Source organism: Taeniopygia guttata, chromosome 2 (genome assembly GCF_048771995.1).
Source record: "Taeniopygia guttata chromosome 2, bTaeGut7.mat, whole genome shotgun sequence".
NCBI classification, from domain to species: domain Eukaryota; kingdom Metazoa; phylum Chordata; class Aves; order Passeriformes; family Estrildidae; genus Taeniopygia; species Taeniopygia guttata.
Window position 1 is genome coordinate 63,677,054 of NC_133026.1, and position 15,304 is coordinate 63,692,357.

At 42.4% G+C, this 15,304-nt stretch overlaps 1 long non-coding RNA gene across 1 annotated transcript; it reads right to left on the reverse strand.

Moving 5' to 3' along the window:
* Positions 1-3,937: 3,937 nt before the first annotated feature.
* LOC140682317 (uncharacterized) lies at positions 3,938-12,522 on the reverse strand. Its single transcript, XR_012053875.1, has 2 exons — positions 12,417-12,522; positions 3,938-4,272 (listed from the first exon to the last, which is right to left on the reverse strand). It is a non-coding gene; the product is annotated as an uncharacterized lncRNA (long non-coding RNA).
* Positions 12,523-15,304: the final 2,782 nt, after the last annotated feature.

Below are 15,304 nucleotides of genomic sequence, written 5' to 3' on the forward strand. Positions count from 1 at the left end.
ATATTTGCTTGCGAGTCTTTCTGGTGCCTTACAAAAGCAGTAAGGATTGTGTAAGACACTTACTCAAACTCTTGCACAAAATCATGGAACCGAAAAATAACAAGACAAAAGAACCTCTGGAGGTCATCTATTCCCACGTCCAAAGATGAGATATCACAGTGTTTCTGAACATCTTCTTCCGGTATTTGGCCATCTTATCTGTGAACATTTTCTTCCTTACATCCAGCTGTAATTTTTCACACTCCAACTTGTGCCTGTTGCCACTTGTCTTTCCTCTGCTACACCAAAATCAAAAATATATTTGATGGTTCTCACAGTCCAAGCTTCCTTAAAAGATGGACAAGCAAAGACATCAGCTGGCAGAACATACAGTAACCATGTCTGGTGACAAAAGTGACTAATGGGTGACACAGAGAGGTGTAGCATCTACTTTTTAAGTAAAAAAGTGAAATCTGCTATATTTATTCTTTCATGCAAAGTCTGAACTTACTTAACTCATGGCTGAAGTACTGTAAAATCATAGTGTGAAATACTGGGAAATGTCAGCTATGCTGTGAGAAAACCTACCCTGAACCAAAATTTAGACACTGACTTAAAAAGCAATTTCCATTGTAATTGTCCTCCCTTCATCAAGTTGCTCAAGAATGGCAAACATTCTTCTTTGTTCTCCTAGATCCTAATACAAATTCATTAATTTGCTCTCCACTTTGGAAATTAACGAAGTATTACTAAAAATGACCATTCAGGTACAATTTCTGTCACTTGCATTTGTAGCAAATAATGTTTTGCCCTATGACTAGTCATGTTTATTACTGGGTTGACAGGAGTGGCAAATTCTGGCCCATAATATCTGTGTGCCTCAAAAATAGAGAATGGAAGAGAGACAGTGAGAAGAGATTAGCGTACCATGTATGCTTAGTAACCACCCACACATGACTGCACCCCCACAGAAAAAAAGTCTCACTCTACAAAAAGTTATTAATTTTATTTTAAAGATCGACAGGTTAATTGAGCTGTTTTGGGAAAACTGACTGCAGAATGACTTTCATTCTGTCATTACAGTTTGTCAAATTAAATATCCAAGTATATTTTTTTAAAATCTACAAGGAAGCCCAATAAAGACTATGATGGAGTCTAGGACACCCTCACATTCTTTTCCACACTGCCTGTTTTCATTGCATATCATGAATATTTGCATCAAGTTCCCATACATCTAACTTCTAGACATTATCCTCCTTTTACAAGCTGGCTTTCACTGAGCACTTTGAATTGTAGGGTATGAGCCTGAAAAAACATTAAGAGATAAGTCAAGTTTAAAGACAATAAAACACAAACAAAAACCTTCCAAAACATACTCATAAAAAGTAGAGATAAGCACAGAGGGGTTTAAAGGGTTTAAAGATTTCTTTTCCCAGATATATTACTGAGGTGTCTGGCAGAATGGTGATTAAAGTTTGCAGTCACAAAAAGTACATCCCACCTAACTCTATTTTTTTCAGCAAATGCCTTCACTGTGTTTGGGCCCTTTTGAGGGGAAGGAACCAAAGGACAGCTATGACTTTGTACCTAGGAGAACCAGATCTCTCTGGGGGTTCTTCCAAAACATGCAATAATAGAAGGCATACTGTACTTCTGTACATATATAAGCAGATATGAATAGCACAGTGGTGGGCTGTCCATGCTCTACAGACTTCCAGGCTCTACAGACTTCACCAAATCTTAAAAAGAAAAGAACGAAAAAAAACACAAACCCCAAAACAAACAAAACTAAAGAAAAAAGCCTACAGATCATTAAAAATAAAGCTAGTTCCAGGTAGTTTCATGCTGTGGGCTAGTTTATATACCAAGAGTGCATAGTAGACCTCTTTGAATAGTAGAGTCTAGACAATGTCACCAGTACAAAACGCACTCAGTCTCAAAAATTTCCTACCTCTATTTTGCACAGTGTATGGCAAGAGCTTCACACAAAGCAGGGCATTCAGGTTTGTAGGACCTGGCTGCTGCAGTGCAGCATCATGTGACATGTTGCATAGGCACACGCTGTGCCAGGCAAACTGCAATATTGACATATTAACGTCAATATTGATATATTAAGATTGACAAGCTGATATGAAAGAGTGAAAAGATGAGGAGTCTATCTCATTTTTCACTCAGAGGAATTGTGGAGCTTGATTCCAAACTACCAACTTTTCTCCTCTGCATATGTCAAGATGACCCCCTACTTCCCACACAGCTACCAAATTTTGTGTATTCACAGGTTCTCTCCTTCACTCTAGCTCAGAAACAGCAGAAAACCATCCTGAATTAAATAAAGAGCAGGCAGATTTTGCAGCCCATCTCTGGGGTCTAGGCATAAGAGAGATGTTTCTGAGTGTACAGGGATGGAGACAGCTTTCAGGTACACCTGGCCTCCTTTTCCCCTGCTGTATCTCACATGGTCACAATAACCTTTGTTCCTTCAGGCTCCTTCAGACTCACCACCAACAGCACCAAAGGAGAGGGTCAAAGAAGTATGGATGGTTACAGGGCCCTGTTGGCTGGATTGTTTTCTCACTAGTGAAACACAGTGCTCCACAGCCCTGGTTATCAGTGTGAGACTTCAATCACCATGAAAGCCACACAATCCAGAAAATCCAGGAGTGCAATACTGTTTTATACTGGTGTAAACGCCACCATTACAGAGGATGCCTTCCCACTGGCTTCTCTTCAGTCAGCAGGTGAGGAGGGAGGTACTGCCTTCAGCACATCTGCATCATGCAGCTGGGACATTCTGCTGCCACTCCACCATCAGCAGAGCAACATCCTCGCTCTCAGCAGCAGGGTAAACTACCTTTACAGATCCTGCTGTCAACCCTGGTACTCTATCCCGGCCTCTGATTTTTTCAGTTGGTTCAGCAATAAAACCCCTAATCATGCTGGTGCCTGAAACATCATCGGTCTTTGAGACAAATAGCTTGGGTATCCCTCTGCAGAGCGATTGCTCCAGGCTCTTTGCAGTCTCAAGCAGGCATTAACACAGGCATGTGTCCCCCGCACGCCGTGCCCTGCAAAATGTTAGAATGTTTCGCAGCAAGATAAACTGGTCTCACCACCGCCTCTGCTGCAAGTGCCTATTCTAAAGAGGGAGTCTCTGATTCCAGCAGAGCCTCCCTCCTGGAGGTGTGGCACTGCGGGAAGGAAAGGAAGACTGGGTATTGCACTTACAATGAATGGGACTAGATGGCTGCTCTTGCTATTTTATCAAAAGCACCCCTTCCCCAGACAATACTGATTAACATGGATTTTTAAGTAGAATCAAGATGAGATAAAGAGTATTGTATTAATACATATATGTATTCCCCCCTCTTCTAAACATCAGCAGTTAGCATGCCTAATGAGAGATGCTGCAAAGAAACGATTTCAGGTTGAGTGCATCACATACTGACTCACTGCCATGAAGCTCTACACTTCAACAGAATTCCTGGTGAACAATGATGAAATATTCATCAGTTCATATTTGTAAATAGCCCAGCAACATACTGAGCAAATGACCTCCAACGAAGTGCCTCGCATTAAAATGGAACAGCAACCAGCTGAAATGAGGGAACTACAAACTATGCATGTGTTTTGTCAGCACAAACAAGCAGCAAACACAAACAGAAAGAAGTCTAGTTGGACTCATCATCCTGACAGTGAGAAACAAATGAGAAGCCAGCCTGTTCGCTTCAGCAAGACCCACTGGTGGTGCTGTCTGTGGCAGGAGCGAGTAGGGCAACCTGGGCTAAACATTGCTTCCTGCCCTCTATCACAAGCAGAAAGTGAACCAGGCAAGGCAGGAGGTTGAGCTGCTTGTTCTCCCCACGTGTTGGCCCCGATTGTTCATCACCTCAAGCACTGCTAGTCCTTAACTGAAGGTCTTGGTCCCTAAAGTGGAAAACACAAGCATATACCCTCCAGAGGAACAGTGAAACCTGCCCCCCACGCCCACCCCCCAATAGATACGTGATGCTGGGCAAGAGTATCCCCACAGATAGCATTTCTTGCCTTGCCTGTAGAGAGCGAGCAAGGTTTCCAAGGGGGGGAAGGCTGTAGACATGGGGGTGCCAGCCAGCGCTGCTCTTTGTCTGGGGCGCTGGTAGCCAGTGCTGATTTAAGCAGCAGAAGGGTGGATTTTCTGTCCTGCTTTCAGCAGTCATCATTATTCAGGATGCGTGTTTTCCAGGGAGGTTGCCAGAGCTGCACTGCACCGCTTGTGATGGTTAATCCTTGTACGGGAAAGCTCCACAATAGAAACTGTGAGGAGAATGCAAAATAAATTAGGAAAACCTAGCAAGCCATCGTCAGCCTTTACAAAACACAGAGACACCCAGACCTTTTCCAAGGTACTTTCTTGAAACTGATCTTAAAACCCATCTGTTGTTGCCCCAGGGCCTCACTGAGAGGTGAGCTCCCACTGCCAGAGCCAGGTGGGCGATGCAGCCCTTTTTTTATCATTTATTTATTAATTAAACGCACTGTGATAAGGCAGATCTACATGCAGGTCCGCACACAGCTTTGCAGGCTCGGTGGGGCCTCGGCGGCTGGGAACTTGAACAAACAGCACCATCAGGTGGCTCTCTGGGAAATACATGTGTGGAAGCACCCAGGATATCACCAGGCGGACCTGGCCATCCCTCCGGTCTCCTCTTCCAACCCTCCCAGCAGGGAGGGTCCACAGGTCCTCCTGGCAAAATCCAACTCCAAAATTGTTAGAGAAAGCTCCAATGGCAGCAAGACACATCCAGAAAAAGTGTCAAGGAAAAACTTTTGATCTGCTTCCTTCCCCCCAGCATGCAAGGCTTTTTTGTCTTGTGCTTTCCATTGCTGTCAGCTGTGTGTATCCCAGCTCTAACTAATGGTGTAACTGACTCCTTAACAGGCCACCAGGCATCCAGAGAACCTGTCTGAGCCTGGTACAAGGCTTAATTCCCTCCCTTAGCCTCTTCAATTTTTGAGGGCACTGGCAAGTAAATGTTTTTCACCTTGAAAACAGTTCCTGGAGTACAACTCCCTTTGGGGCACTGCTGGCATCCACTTCCCCCCACCTGCACAGGGAAGGAGGAGGATGCCTCGTTCAGCCTCAGGCAGGTGCCCTTTTGCCAGAGACTGCCTTTGAAATAACTTGGCTCCTTCAGCCTGTTTGCTGCCTTCTCCTGCTGCTCACATGTTTGGTCAGTGCAAAGTGGGTGCAGAAGCCTTTCCCACTAACTAACCAGAGCAGCTTTGCACCCCAACACACATAAAGACAACAGATTCAGCTTCTAGAATCCAGGCCTCAGCCATTTCACAGACTCTGCTCCCAGACTCCTGCTTGTCACCTTTACCTATCCCCCCCTAAGTAGAGAAGAGCACTGGATAAGACAACTTGAAAGAAAGAAAGAAAAATGCTCTTGCACCCACAGTGCTGCAGTGACTGCAGCCATACATGTTCTATTTTCATGACTGCCAGAGGAGAGACCTATGCCATCAGTATTAGTTGCTTTTCTTATACCTGGATTTTAAAAGATTTTTCTTTAGGTTGTTCTCCACTTCAGTAAATAAGTAGATATTTCTAATGGTCTCCTAGCAGAACTAAGGTAACTTAAATATTAATGCATATAAATAATATGTATTTATTTGCTTATACATACATGTTTTTATAAGTAAATATATGCATGCCTTACATTTATATAAGATACAGGAATCAACAGTAACATAAACACATACATAGTCACATTCACAAACCTAAAGGAAAATTATTCAAAAGTGTGGTTACTCAGTTCCTCTAGCAAACACCTCAGTTCACAGTTTCAGCCTTGAGTGCCCACAGTTAGACCTTACGGCAACAGCTCTGAAAATCAGGACCTTTCATTGCTATGTTTGTGCTTATGCATACAGAAGGACTGATTTACATATCTAATTTCAGGCCTCTAATTTTCAAAAATTTGCAGCCTGAAGAGACAATCCAGTGTTTCCAGCTATACTGCCCCCAGGGGCACTTCTGTACAAAGCACACCATCCAGTCACCTTGAAGGGATGTCAAAGCATTGCAAGTTGTTGACAGCCCATCTCAAAAACCTCTGCCTTCTGTAATAAAGAGACCTCCCAATTCCCAAATATGCTCAATGCAATAAAATTTTTGAACATCCCATATAAAGTTGATAATAGAGCACCTATCACAAAAGACAAAAAAAGAAGAGGAAATGAGATTATATTTCCCATCATGGCATCTGTATTAAGCTCAATAACTGCTTATTTCCACTATAATTGTGCCAAAGTCATTTTGAATTTCATTTTCTTCATGCACCTTGCTCTGAAGCTGAGATATTTTGGGAAAAACAATGCACAAGACAGTACTTAAATGCAACAGCAGCATCTCACCAGTTGCTACTAATGATGTCAGAGGAGGTCAGGTGGGCACAGAAGTATGAATTGTCCCTACATTTGTACACTTTTTGAGTGGCTAAATAGCACCCAGGAGAACTGAGGTCTTCCTAGGACAGCAGGAACATAGAACTACGACAAAGGAATGTCTTTTTTCCTGCCATCTTAATTTTCTTTGCTTTCAAGCTCTTCCTCAGCTCTTGCCTTCTATTTTTCTGTAAAAGGAGAATGTAGTGCTAGGGGAAGTCAGCTTGCAGCAGCACTGGCTCATGGGAGAGCTTGCACAAGCCACATCCAGGCACTTCTATAAGTACGTCTTTTCTATACTGGGTTGTCAGTTGTGCTGCTCTATTCTTGTAGAGCCATGGAGCAAGATGCTTGGGGTGGATTTGTTGGCAGATCAGTAGGGAATCATAATATTCCTGCCAAATTCATTTTCTCATGTGACCTGAGCTTGACTTAGAACATGGATTTCCTACAGAGACAAGTTTGAGTAGTGCCAGGAATTTGAAAGCCAGGTGGTCTGCAAAGCTTCTCCCCAGGCTCTGAGATCCTATTTCCTTGTGTCATTCTTTCCAAACAGCATGGAGTGCGGGCTGGGGTGCTCACAGCAAACTGAGTCCTCAAAACGAATGCAATTGCTCCTTCCACCACCATAATCCTCTGGAAGAGACTGTGACAGAAGTGGGAGGAAAGATGAGCACGTTTTCTGCAAGGAAACAGATTCAGACAGGCTTTGACCAAGAATGCTAGTGAAACTTTTCTCTGCCAGAGGAAACTCTAAAAAAAAATCATCTCAGCAGCATCCAAATCTGGCTTAGCTAGTCCAAACTGTCGTGTCCTTGCTAATTCAGAAAGCCTGTATTTTCCTATTTGGAAGGGAAAGCTATCAGGCAAAGGCAGATAAGCTTTTCTGAAGAAAGCTATCCATAGATTCACTGATCTCTTGGGACAAGAAGGTCCATATATTAATTTTAGATACCTGGCAATCTGCATACTAGAAATACTGTATGGCTCTGATCCATACTGACTTCTATTAAAGAAACAAAAGCTAGAATGAGCTGGAAACTCTCCCAGATGATGATCTCTGAATATCCATTGAGAAGAAGCAGCCTACCTTAATATATTACTTGCCCCATCCCTAAGAAACTCTCATTAAATAAAATAAGTTTGGCTCTCTGAAGAGGCACAACAGCAGTGTCAGCATTGTAATGGGATATCAGACCAGGACCTGGACCAAATATCACAGATACAGATTGGTTAAGTCTGGAAGGCATCACTGGAGGCCATTAGTCCAACCTGCCTGGTCCAGCATGACACCCTACAGCAGATTAATCAGGATTCTGTTCAGATGGCTTTTGAGTGTCTGTAGAGAAAGAGACTCCTCAGCTTTTCTGGGCAATCTATTCTAATCCCAAGTCACTCAAAAAGTAAAGTTCTTACTCATGTTCAGATGAAACTTCCTGTATATCAGTTTCTGTCCATTGCCTCTGTCCTACTACTTGGCATCACTGAGAGAAGCTGCTTTTCTCTCTGTTTTGTCTCAGCAGGAACCAAGAGTAATGCACAGATTACAGCTGTCTGCTTCTGGACTTCTTAATATTCTTGTACAGCTACAGAAAGATTCCTGATACAGAGCAGGGAGTCGCAGCCTCATCCTAAAATGGCTCCTGTCATTCTCTCTAGAAGAATTCCAGAAGTGGCAATGGTCCGTAACACATATAATCCCATATCTATAATTGCTGCCTTGTTGGCAAATTCCCATCACAGATTGCACTCGGTTCTATCCCACCCTCACATCAGATGCAATCCACACCAACCTGTGCCCGATGGAGTGCCTGGCTGAGGTAGCAGGATGGAGAATAGCTTGCTGCACTCTTGGGAGACAGAGAACTCAGACTTCAGCAAGTCTGAACCCTGCACCTCAGCTGAAGCCACCCCTGTATCGTCTCTGCTTCCTGAGGGCCCAAGGAAGGGATGGATGTAGCATGTCCTTCTCCTCCACTCTCTCCCACTCCCCCACTCCTTTCTTTCCACCTTAGATGCAGTGGCAGCATCCAAGCTCCCCGTGCAGAGTTACAAAAATGCTCAATGTGGAGGGAGTGATGTCTTCATTGAAGCAGCATTTGAAACAGCACAAGTCACTGAGAAAGCAACTTCCTTCTTAGCATTGTGTTGATGGCTAGGAGACACTCAGAAAACCTGTGTTTCTACAGTTGGAGAACAGCAGGATAAACTCAGGAATAGCTTTGCTGAGTTTTGCTGTGCAAACTCCCTTAGCACATTTCTGGAAGAATGTAGCTGGGAGAGTGTCAGCAGAAGCTATGAAATTCATTTGCATCAGACTCACAACTTTCTGGCAGTAGGCTGACCAGTCTGAAATTCACTCCTTAAATCCATGAGAATTCAGTTTAAACTTAGTCTTTCTTCAGCTGTAGTTCTTCTGCCTCCTTTTTTAGAGTGCTTCCAAACAAATCCAACATCCTCACCCATCAGTCAGAAAGGAGAGGAGAAACACAGGTTAGGGAACACTCAGATACCAGAAGGGAACAAATAACATAGGATGTCAGTGAAATCCCAAATTATTGCCTAATTTAAGCCTTGCTTTCTTGCTTGGAAGGGCTGAGCTGCTTGTTCACAATGTCTGTTGCTGGTAAGAGAATTCCACTTTCAATTGCTCTCCTTTTTACAGTTCTCTCTCTGAACTGGCACTTCTCTACGTATCTCCCAGCACATTTTTAAAGATTTTACATCAACCTCTGTGGAAATCAATTGGATCATGTTACGGAAGGAAGACTATCAGTGCCAGGTGATCCAGAAATACAAGGACAACTATTTTGAATATTTATCCCTGCTTGCAGATAACTGTTCAATCCAAAACCCTGCTGAGTTGCCAAGTTCCTCAACATAATTCTTGTGTGACTACAAAATTCCATACCACTGCACTGTGTGAATTGGCTGTAGATACTTGATACCCGTAGATATCACTTCCTGCCCTGTTGAGTCACCTGCAAACGGAATTTGTCTGTAGAGCCAGGAACTCTGCTCCTTAGATCAAACATTAACTAGTCCTTGGCCAAGTCTGCTCTGTCACAAGGTCCCAGGGCATATTATGAAAGGAGTGTCTGGACATTGCTGAGCATTTCCTAGGCAGAAAACTGAGCTTATTCTACAGAGTCACTTCCCCATGAAGACAGAGGAAACTGCATTAGCCAAGATGGAGAAACACTTCCACCAGGAATGGAGAAACATTTCCACTAGAGTTGCAAAAATGGACAGATACCACATGATTCAATACAACTGTCCTGGTGTGCTGTTCCTTACTGCCTAACATGCACTGATCTGCATTGATCCAAAACTACACTCCAGCACCTCAGTGTTGGCAAACAAATTCAGACTGTCCCAGGAGGGCCACTGGGTTTTGACAGAGGCCATTGATCCACTGTGATCCTGATTCAACACCAATTTAAACATATTGCCTGGCTGAAGACCCACTCACGGGGCACTGTCATGAGGTAACACACGAGAGACTGACTTCTGACATATTGACACCTGCCAAGTTCATGCTAAACCAAAGCTGCTTCCATACCTAATTGAAGGTGCCTCACCAAAGCCATGCACTGAGAGGCAGTTCACTGAAGGGAGAATATAGCAGTGTGAAACACCTTTTCTCACTCTTCTGAAGTTGAGGTTTCAAAGCTTCTCCCATTTTGAGCTTCATCTGAACAAAATGTCACCTCCAAGGCAGGTCAGAGCTCTTAGCCCAGGAGAAGTCCCCACGTTTTGAGTTCCAGCTCTGAAGAAGCAAAAAAGTCCATTAACCTATACAGGCTATTCTGGAAGTGGAGTTTTCTTCTAATTGCAGTGCTTGGTCCTGGTGCTGAGAAAATTCCTCTTCTGATAAGGCACATTTCCACAATATTGTAACAGCTCTTTCATAAGAAGCTTGGAATTCAGTGAAGTGGTATTTTCTAAGGAGAACAGTATCTACTAGAAAATTCCCACCCACCTCAAAACCTAACTCTGCAGCAATAATTCTGCACAGCTACTGAGACTGGTTGGTGGAACTGAGGAGAGGAGAGGCAGAAATAAATGAATATTTTTTCCTTTGCACCAAAGATGTTTTTGCCACTTTTATCCTGACTATGATTTTGGAGCCCACATGACTCCAAGGCCAGAATTCATTTTCAGCCTTAGACCATATATATTTGCATCACGAACTTGCGATGTAAACCCCAGATAAATGTATGCATGTGTCATTGTCTCTGCTCTGTGTTACTAAGTCTGCTTTCCTCCTTCCCATTCCCTTATGAAAAGCTGCACACTGAGGACAAGTTGACAAACATGACAACACTAGTCCAAGAATAACATCCCAAACTCTCAGTCAATCTCAATTTTCATGGACATGTGTCACCTTAGGCACATCACAAGCATGGCTGTCCTCTCCAGACAGCACCAGAACAAACTTATCCTACATTTTCTCCTTGCATGCAAACAACTGGCAGAGGGATAGTATATAAAACTCACCTTCTTGCTCTAGGATCACAGAATGGTTTGGGGCAAGTTTAAAGTCATCCAGTCCAACCCCTTGCAATAGGCAGGTACATTTTCAGCAGGATCAGGTTGCTCAGAGCCAGATCTAACCTGGCCTTGACCAGGCTCTTAGGGCAACCTGCTCTAGTGTTTAACCAACCTCATAATAAAAAACTTCTTCCTTATACTTAATCTAAATTTACTCTTATAGTTTCAAAGCAATAACTTTCATCTTATTCCTACAGACATAATTAAAAACACTGCCCCCATATTTCTTGTAAGCCCTCTTTAACTATTGAAAGACTGCAATAAGATGTCCCTGGAACTTTTTCTTCTCCAGGCTGAAGAATCCCAACTCTGTCAGCAGGAGAGGTGTTCTAACCCTCTAATCATTTCTGTGGCCCTCCTCTGAACACGAGGAACATAGCTGCTTCATGACAGCAGCCTAATTTCACCATTTTTCCATGACTGCCCACCAGTTTACTCCAGGAAAGACTAGTTTTTAATGAGAGGGAAAGGCTTTACACCTCTATTACAGCTGCACAGCCTAAGGTGTGTATGTTGGTGCAAGCACACACCCTCTCCATTTGGCAGCAGATGAGCCAGGAAACTTTAGTCTGTCACACAGGCTGTAGACTCCAGATGGAGTCCTGAAAAGTTGTAACAACATGCAAACTAAGTTTTCTGAACATTTAATATAAATTCTGAACATTTAATATAAATTAGAAGGAGAAGAAAGTTCTTTCCTTTTCTCCATACTACTGACTACTCCCTTTTCCTTAAAACTTTAATTTTAAAATGAGCTGTTAAAATTTTAAAAGTAGGTACCAGAGTAGTCTGCTACTATATAGTAGTAGTAATATAAAGTGAAAAGTAGTATAAAGTAAAGTGGTATAAAGTGAAATTAAAACCTGTCCTGTATAAAACCATGTAGACTTATGCTATATATTCCACTAAAGGCTTGTGCTGAGAGCATGCCAGGACTCAGCAAAGCTCAGCATTATAGTGGTTACAAAAAACACAGAACATCAGCCCCATCTGCAAGCCCTGCTTGCATCAAATTTTATCACTTTGCAACCCTCTCAGCCCCTTGGTTTGGTCTTGGAGCACTTGAAAAGACAAGAGCTGACTGGAGTAGCTGAGTTCCCACCCCAAATGCTGGGTTGGCAGCTAAGGGCTGCTGGATCCCAGAAACTTTCATGCATGCCCTACAGAAGGAAGAAGCCCTGGGGGCCTCAGGCTCCACTGGTCTGTGCTCCTGGCCGGGCTTACAAGGTGCATGAGCCCCATCAGGCACGCTGCTGAGGGCATAGCACCTCAAACATCCCCAGCACTGAAAATCACAGAAAACAAAACTCAGGTACAGCTGGAAAGGGAGTGAAAGGGTGGCACTTTAGCTTGTATTGCATTTCTGGGTCCTGTTCTTTTTGAACTACAATATTAAATATACTATCACAGGCACAGTAGGAAAATTTTACTTTTATTGAGAGAAAAGGTATCACCTTTGGAAAGCCTTGTCTGTTTGCTGAGAAATTTTCACTCACTGTCTTTGACTAGAAGGAGATCCATGCTGAGAAATACGAGGCAGAAAGCTTTTGTTCAGACTGAAATGCAAAAGAAAGGAAGATAAATCAGCAAAGCTTTTAATATGTAGTTTTCTCTCTGGCAACATTTCATTGTATGATACAGGCATGCAAGGGTGCCAAAGGAAAGAAAAAAATATTTTGTCTTGAAAGAAAGAATTTAAACTTTGTTAGGACTCACCTGATACTGGACTTACTCAATAGAGAAAAAACAATCCTTAAATAAAACATGTTCTTAAGAGGAAACCCCACTGCTGAGGTGAAGCACTACCCAGGTCTACATTTGAAAAAGTTTTGGAAACACAGGTATTTTTCTGGGAGGCTAGAAAAAACAACATACCTGTAACTATCTTGGCAAAAGTCACAGTGTAGGTGCAGCTGTACAAGTGCAAGCAGGAGGCCCCTCTAGACCACCAAGCCCCATGACTCGCTAAGCCTCTGCGGGGAACCCAGAGAGCAATTAAACAATTCAAGGGCAAGGATGCTGTGTGAGCACAAACCATGCTTTTGGAGGTGGGGGGATGGCGATTTCCTATATCAGCAATCTTTTTTTTAGACAACCTAAGAAGTTACAGACATTAATGTAATATTATCTGCTTACCAGTGGGCCTTGTATCTCTTTACTCTTCCCAATTACATTACAGATAAAATAATCTTCTTGATAGGGAATAAGAAATTTTTTCACTCTTTAATATGTCAAAAACATCTGATTAAGGTCAAGAGTCTTCCAGGTATATGAAGCCACTGCCCCTCAACTTCCTTTGCAGACATTTTTGGGCTGTTTATCTCCATGGTCAAAACCTTCAGTCAAGCATATAAAGAAACACACTTGTTGGCCAGATAAGCAATGTGCCAAAACAGAATTCCCTCTGCCAGAACTGATACCATTTCTTTTAGATGTAGTTTCTCATCCCACAGGCTTTGGCTGTTTGAAGGGAAAGTAGTTCTCAGAACATATGGAGTTGGTAATAAAGCTCTTTCTAGGAGATACAAGGATAACACAAGGAATGAAATGGCGAAACAGTGTCTGCAGTACACACTGTAAAACCTGAAGTAAAATTCCACTCCAAGTAAAATTCCCTTCCCACTGAGAAAGAACAACATGGTGGGACAAAGTGGAAGTGACAGCATGGCTTTCTAAAATGTTAGCTATATCATGGCTGTTTCCCCTCAGAACACTGGCTACCCAAAACCTGCTTAAGACACACATTCCAACCTCACACTCACAAAAAAAAATCTTGTGACTTGTCATTTTGAGTCAGTGTCAGGAGCACTGCCAAAAAACAAGGATGAAAAAGCTGTCTTAAAAGAGCAAGAGAGAGTCTATGCACCAGACGGGGAAACAGTGCCTGTGTATATCAGAGTTCCTAAGCTCAGCTACAAAGTTGTATTTGGTTTCTGCTAGATCTACTCCAGGCATCCTAGTTCCAGTGAAGCAAGAAGACTTGTATCCCACAAGTCCAGTATTGTTTCATGTTCCCAGGCTGTCTACTTGTTCTTAGACTAAAATCTCTACAAGGCAAAGCAAAGACACTCAGATATCTGCAGAGAAGCTGCCATATGCCAAGAGAACTGCTTAGAATCAGACCTCAAAAGCCACAAGCAATAGCAGCACTGCTTCAACAGTATGGGGCAGGCAGAGGGAAGGGTGCTAAAGAAAAGCCCATTTTCCAGGAAAACCATTCTAGTCCAGATCAATGTTCCATTTAACCAGCAACTTGCTCCCAGTAGTGTGGACAAGCAGGCATGCAGAGAAAAATAAAAGCAGGCCAAGCACATTTGCTTTCTCCCATGTATTTTTGCAACTTTCAGTGATTTTTATCTCAGGAGAGGTCCTGATCCTGATTTCGTTTGTTCATTGAACGATCCCCAGTAGGTCTCTCTTTGAAGCATTTATCCTATCTTTTCATTTGCTTTATTCATTGCTATTGAGCATCAGCCTAACATTTTAAGTGAAGGACCATGATGATGTGTTTCCTAAAAAAAAAAAAAAAAAAAATTTAAAAAAATCTGGAAGTTACATTCTCAAGGTCCTGATCTGAAATACTTTGTGTTTTGTAATATATTGCTATATACAATTTTCACTATCTTTATAGACTTTTGTGGCAAGAACTTGTTTTAAAATGTGATTTTAGTTTAAATGTATTACAGTAATCCTAGACATTGTCTCTCCCTACAATTCCCTTTTCAATTGCTCTTGCTTTTGTTGACTATCTGGTCAACAAAATGGTACAACCCAAGTCCATACAAATCAGATCTGTAATTCAGATCTCATTATGTGACTCATATATGTTCCATGCCTAAGGACAGTTGCCTGGATTCTCACTCTAGCCCTCGACATAAAATTTACCATTATGATAGCTTCCAAAAATATAAAGCAAGCTTGAGCCTCATTATTTAAAGCAAGGTCTCTAGGATTGCACTGAATTGGCTTTTAAATTTAATACATCATGGTTGAAATCTTGGCTGCCTCTTTAATTTGTGGGATTACTTTTATTACCTTCATTGAGGCCAGGATTTTGCCTGAAGAATAACCCTACCATTTAACATTATTTCATAATTACGTTTTTAGGTGCTTTCCTGTTTACTAAAAACATAAGTTTTCCCCTGTTCATCTTTACTCAGTGGCAGAGCAAATGATACTTGCAGCCTTCAGAGCAAGAAACTGAGATGGCCAAAGTGATCTTTTACTTAACTCTGTTATGCTACAGAGCCAATTTCTCCTTGTCTTGAGCTCAGAGAAGACTATTGCAGACGTTTGCTTTAGGGTTGAATTCAGCTTGCAGCATTTTTCCAGTGGTTGCTCT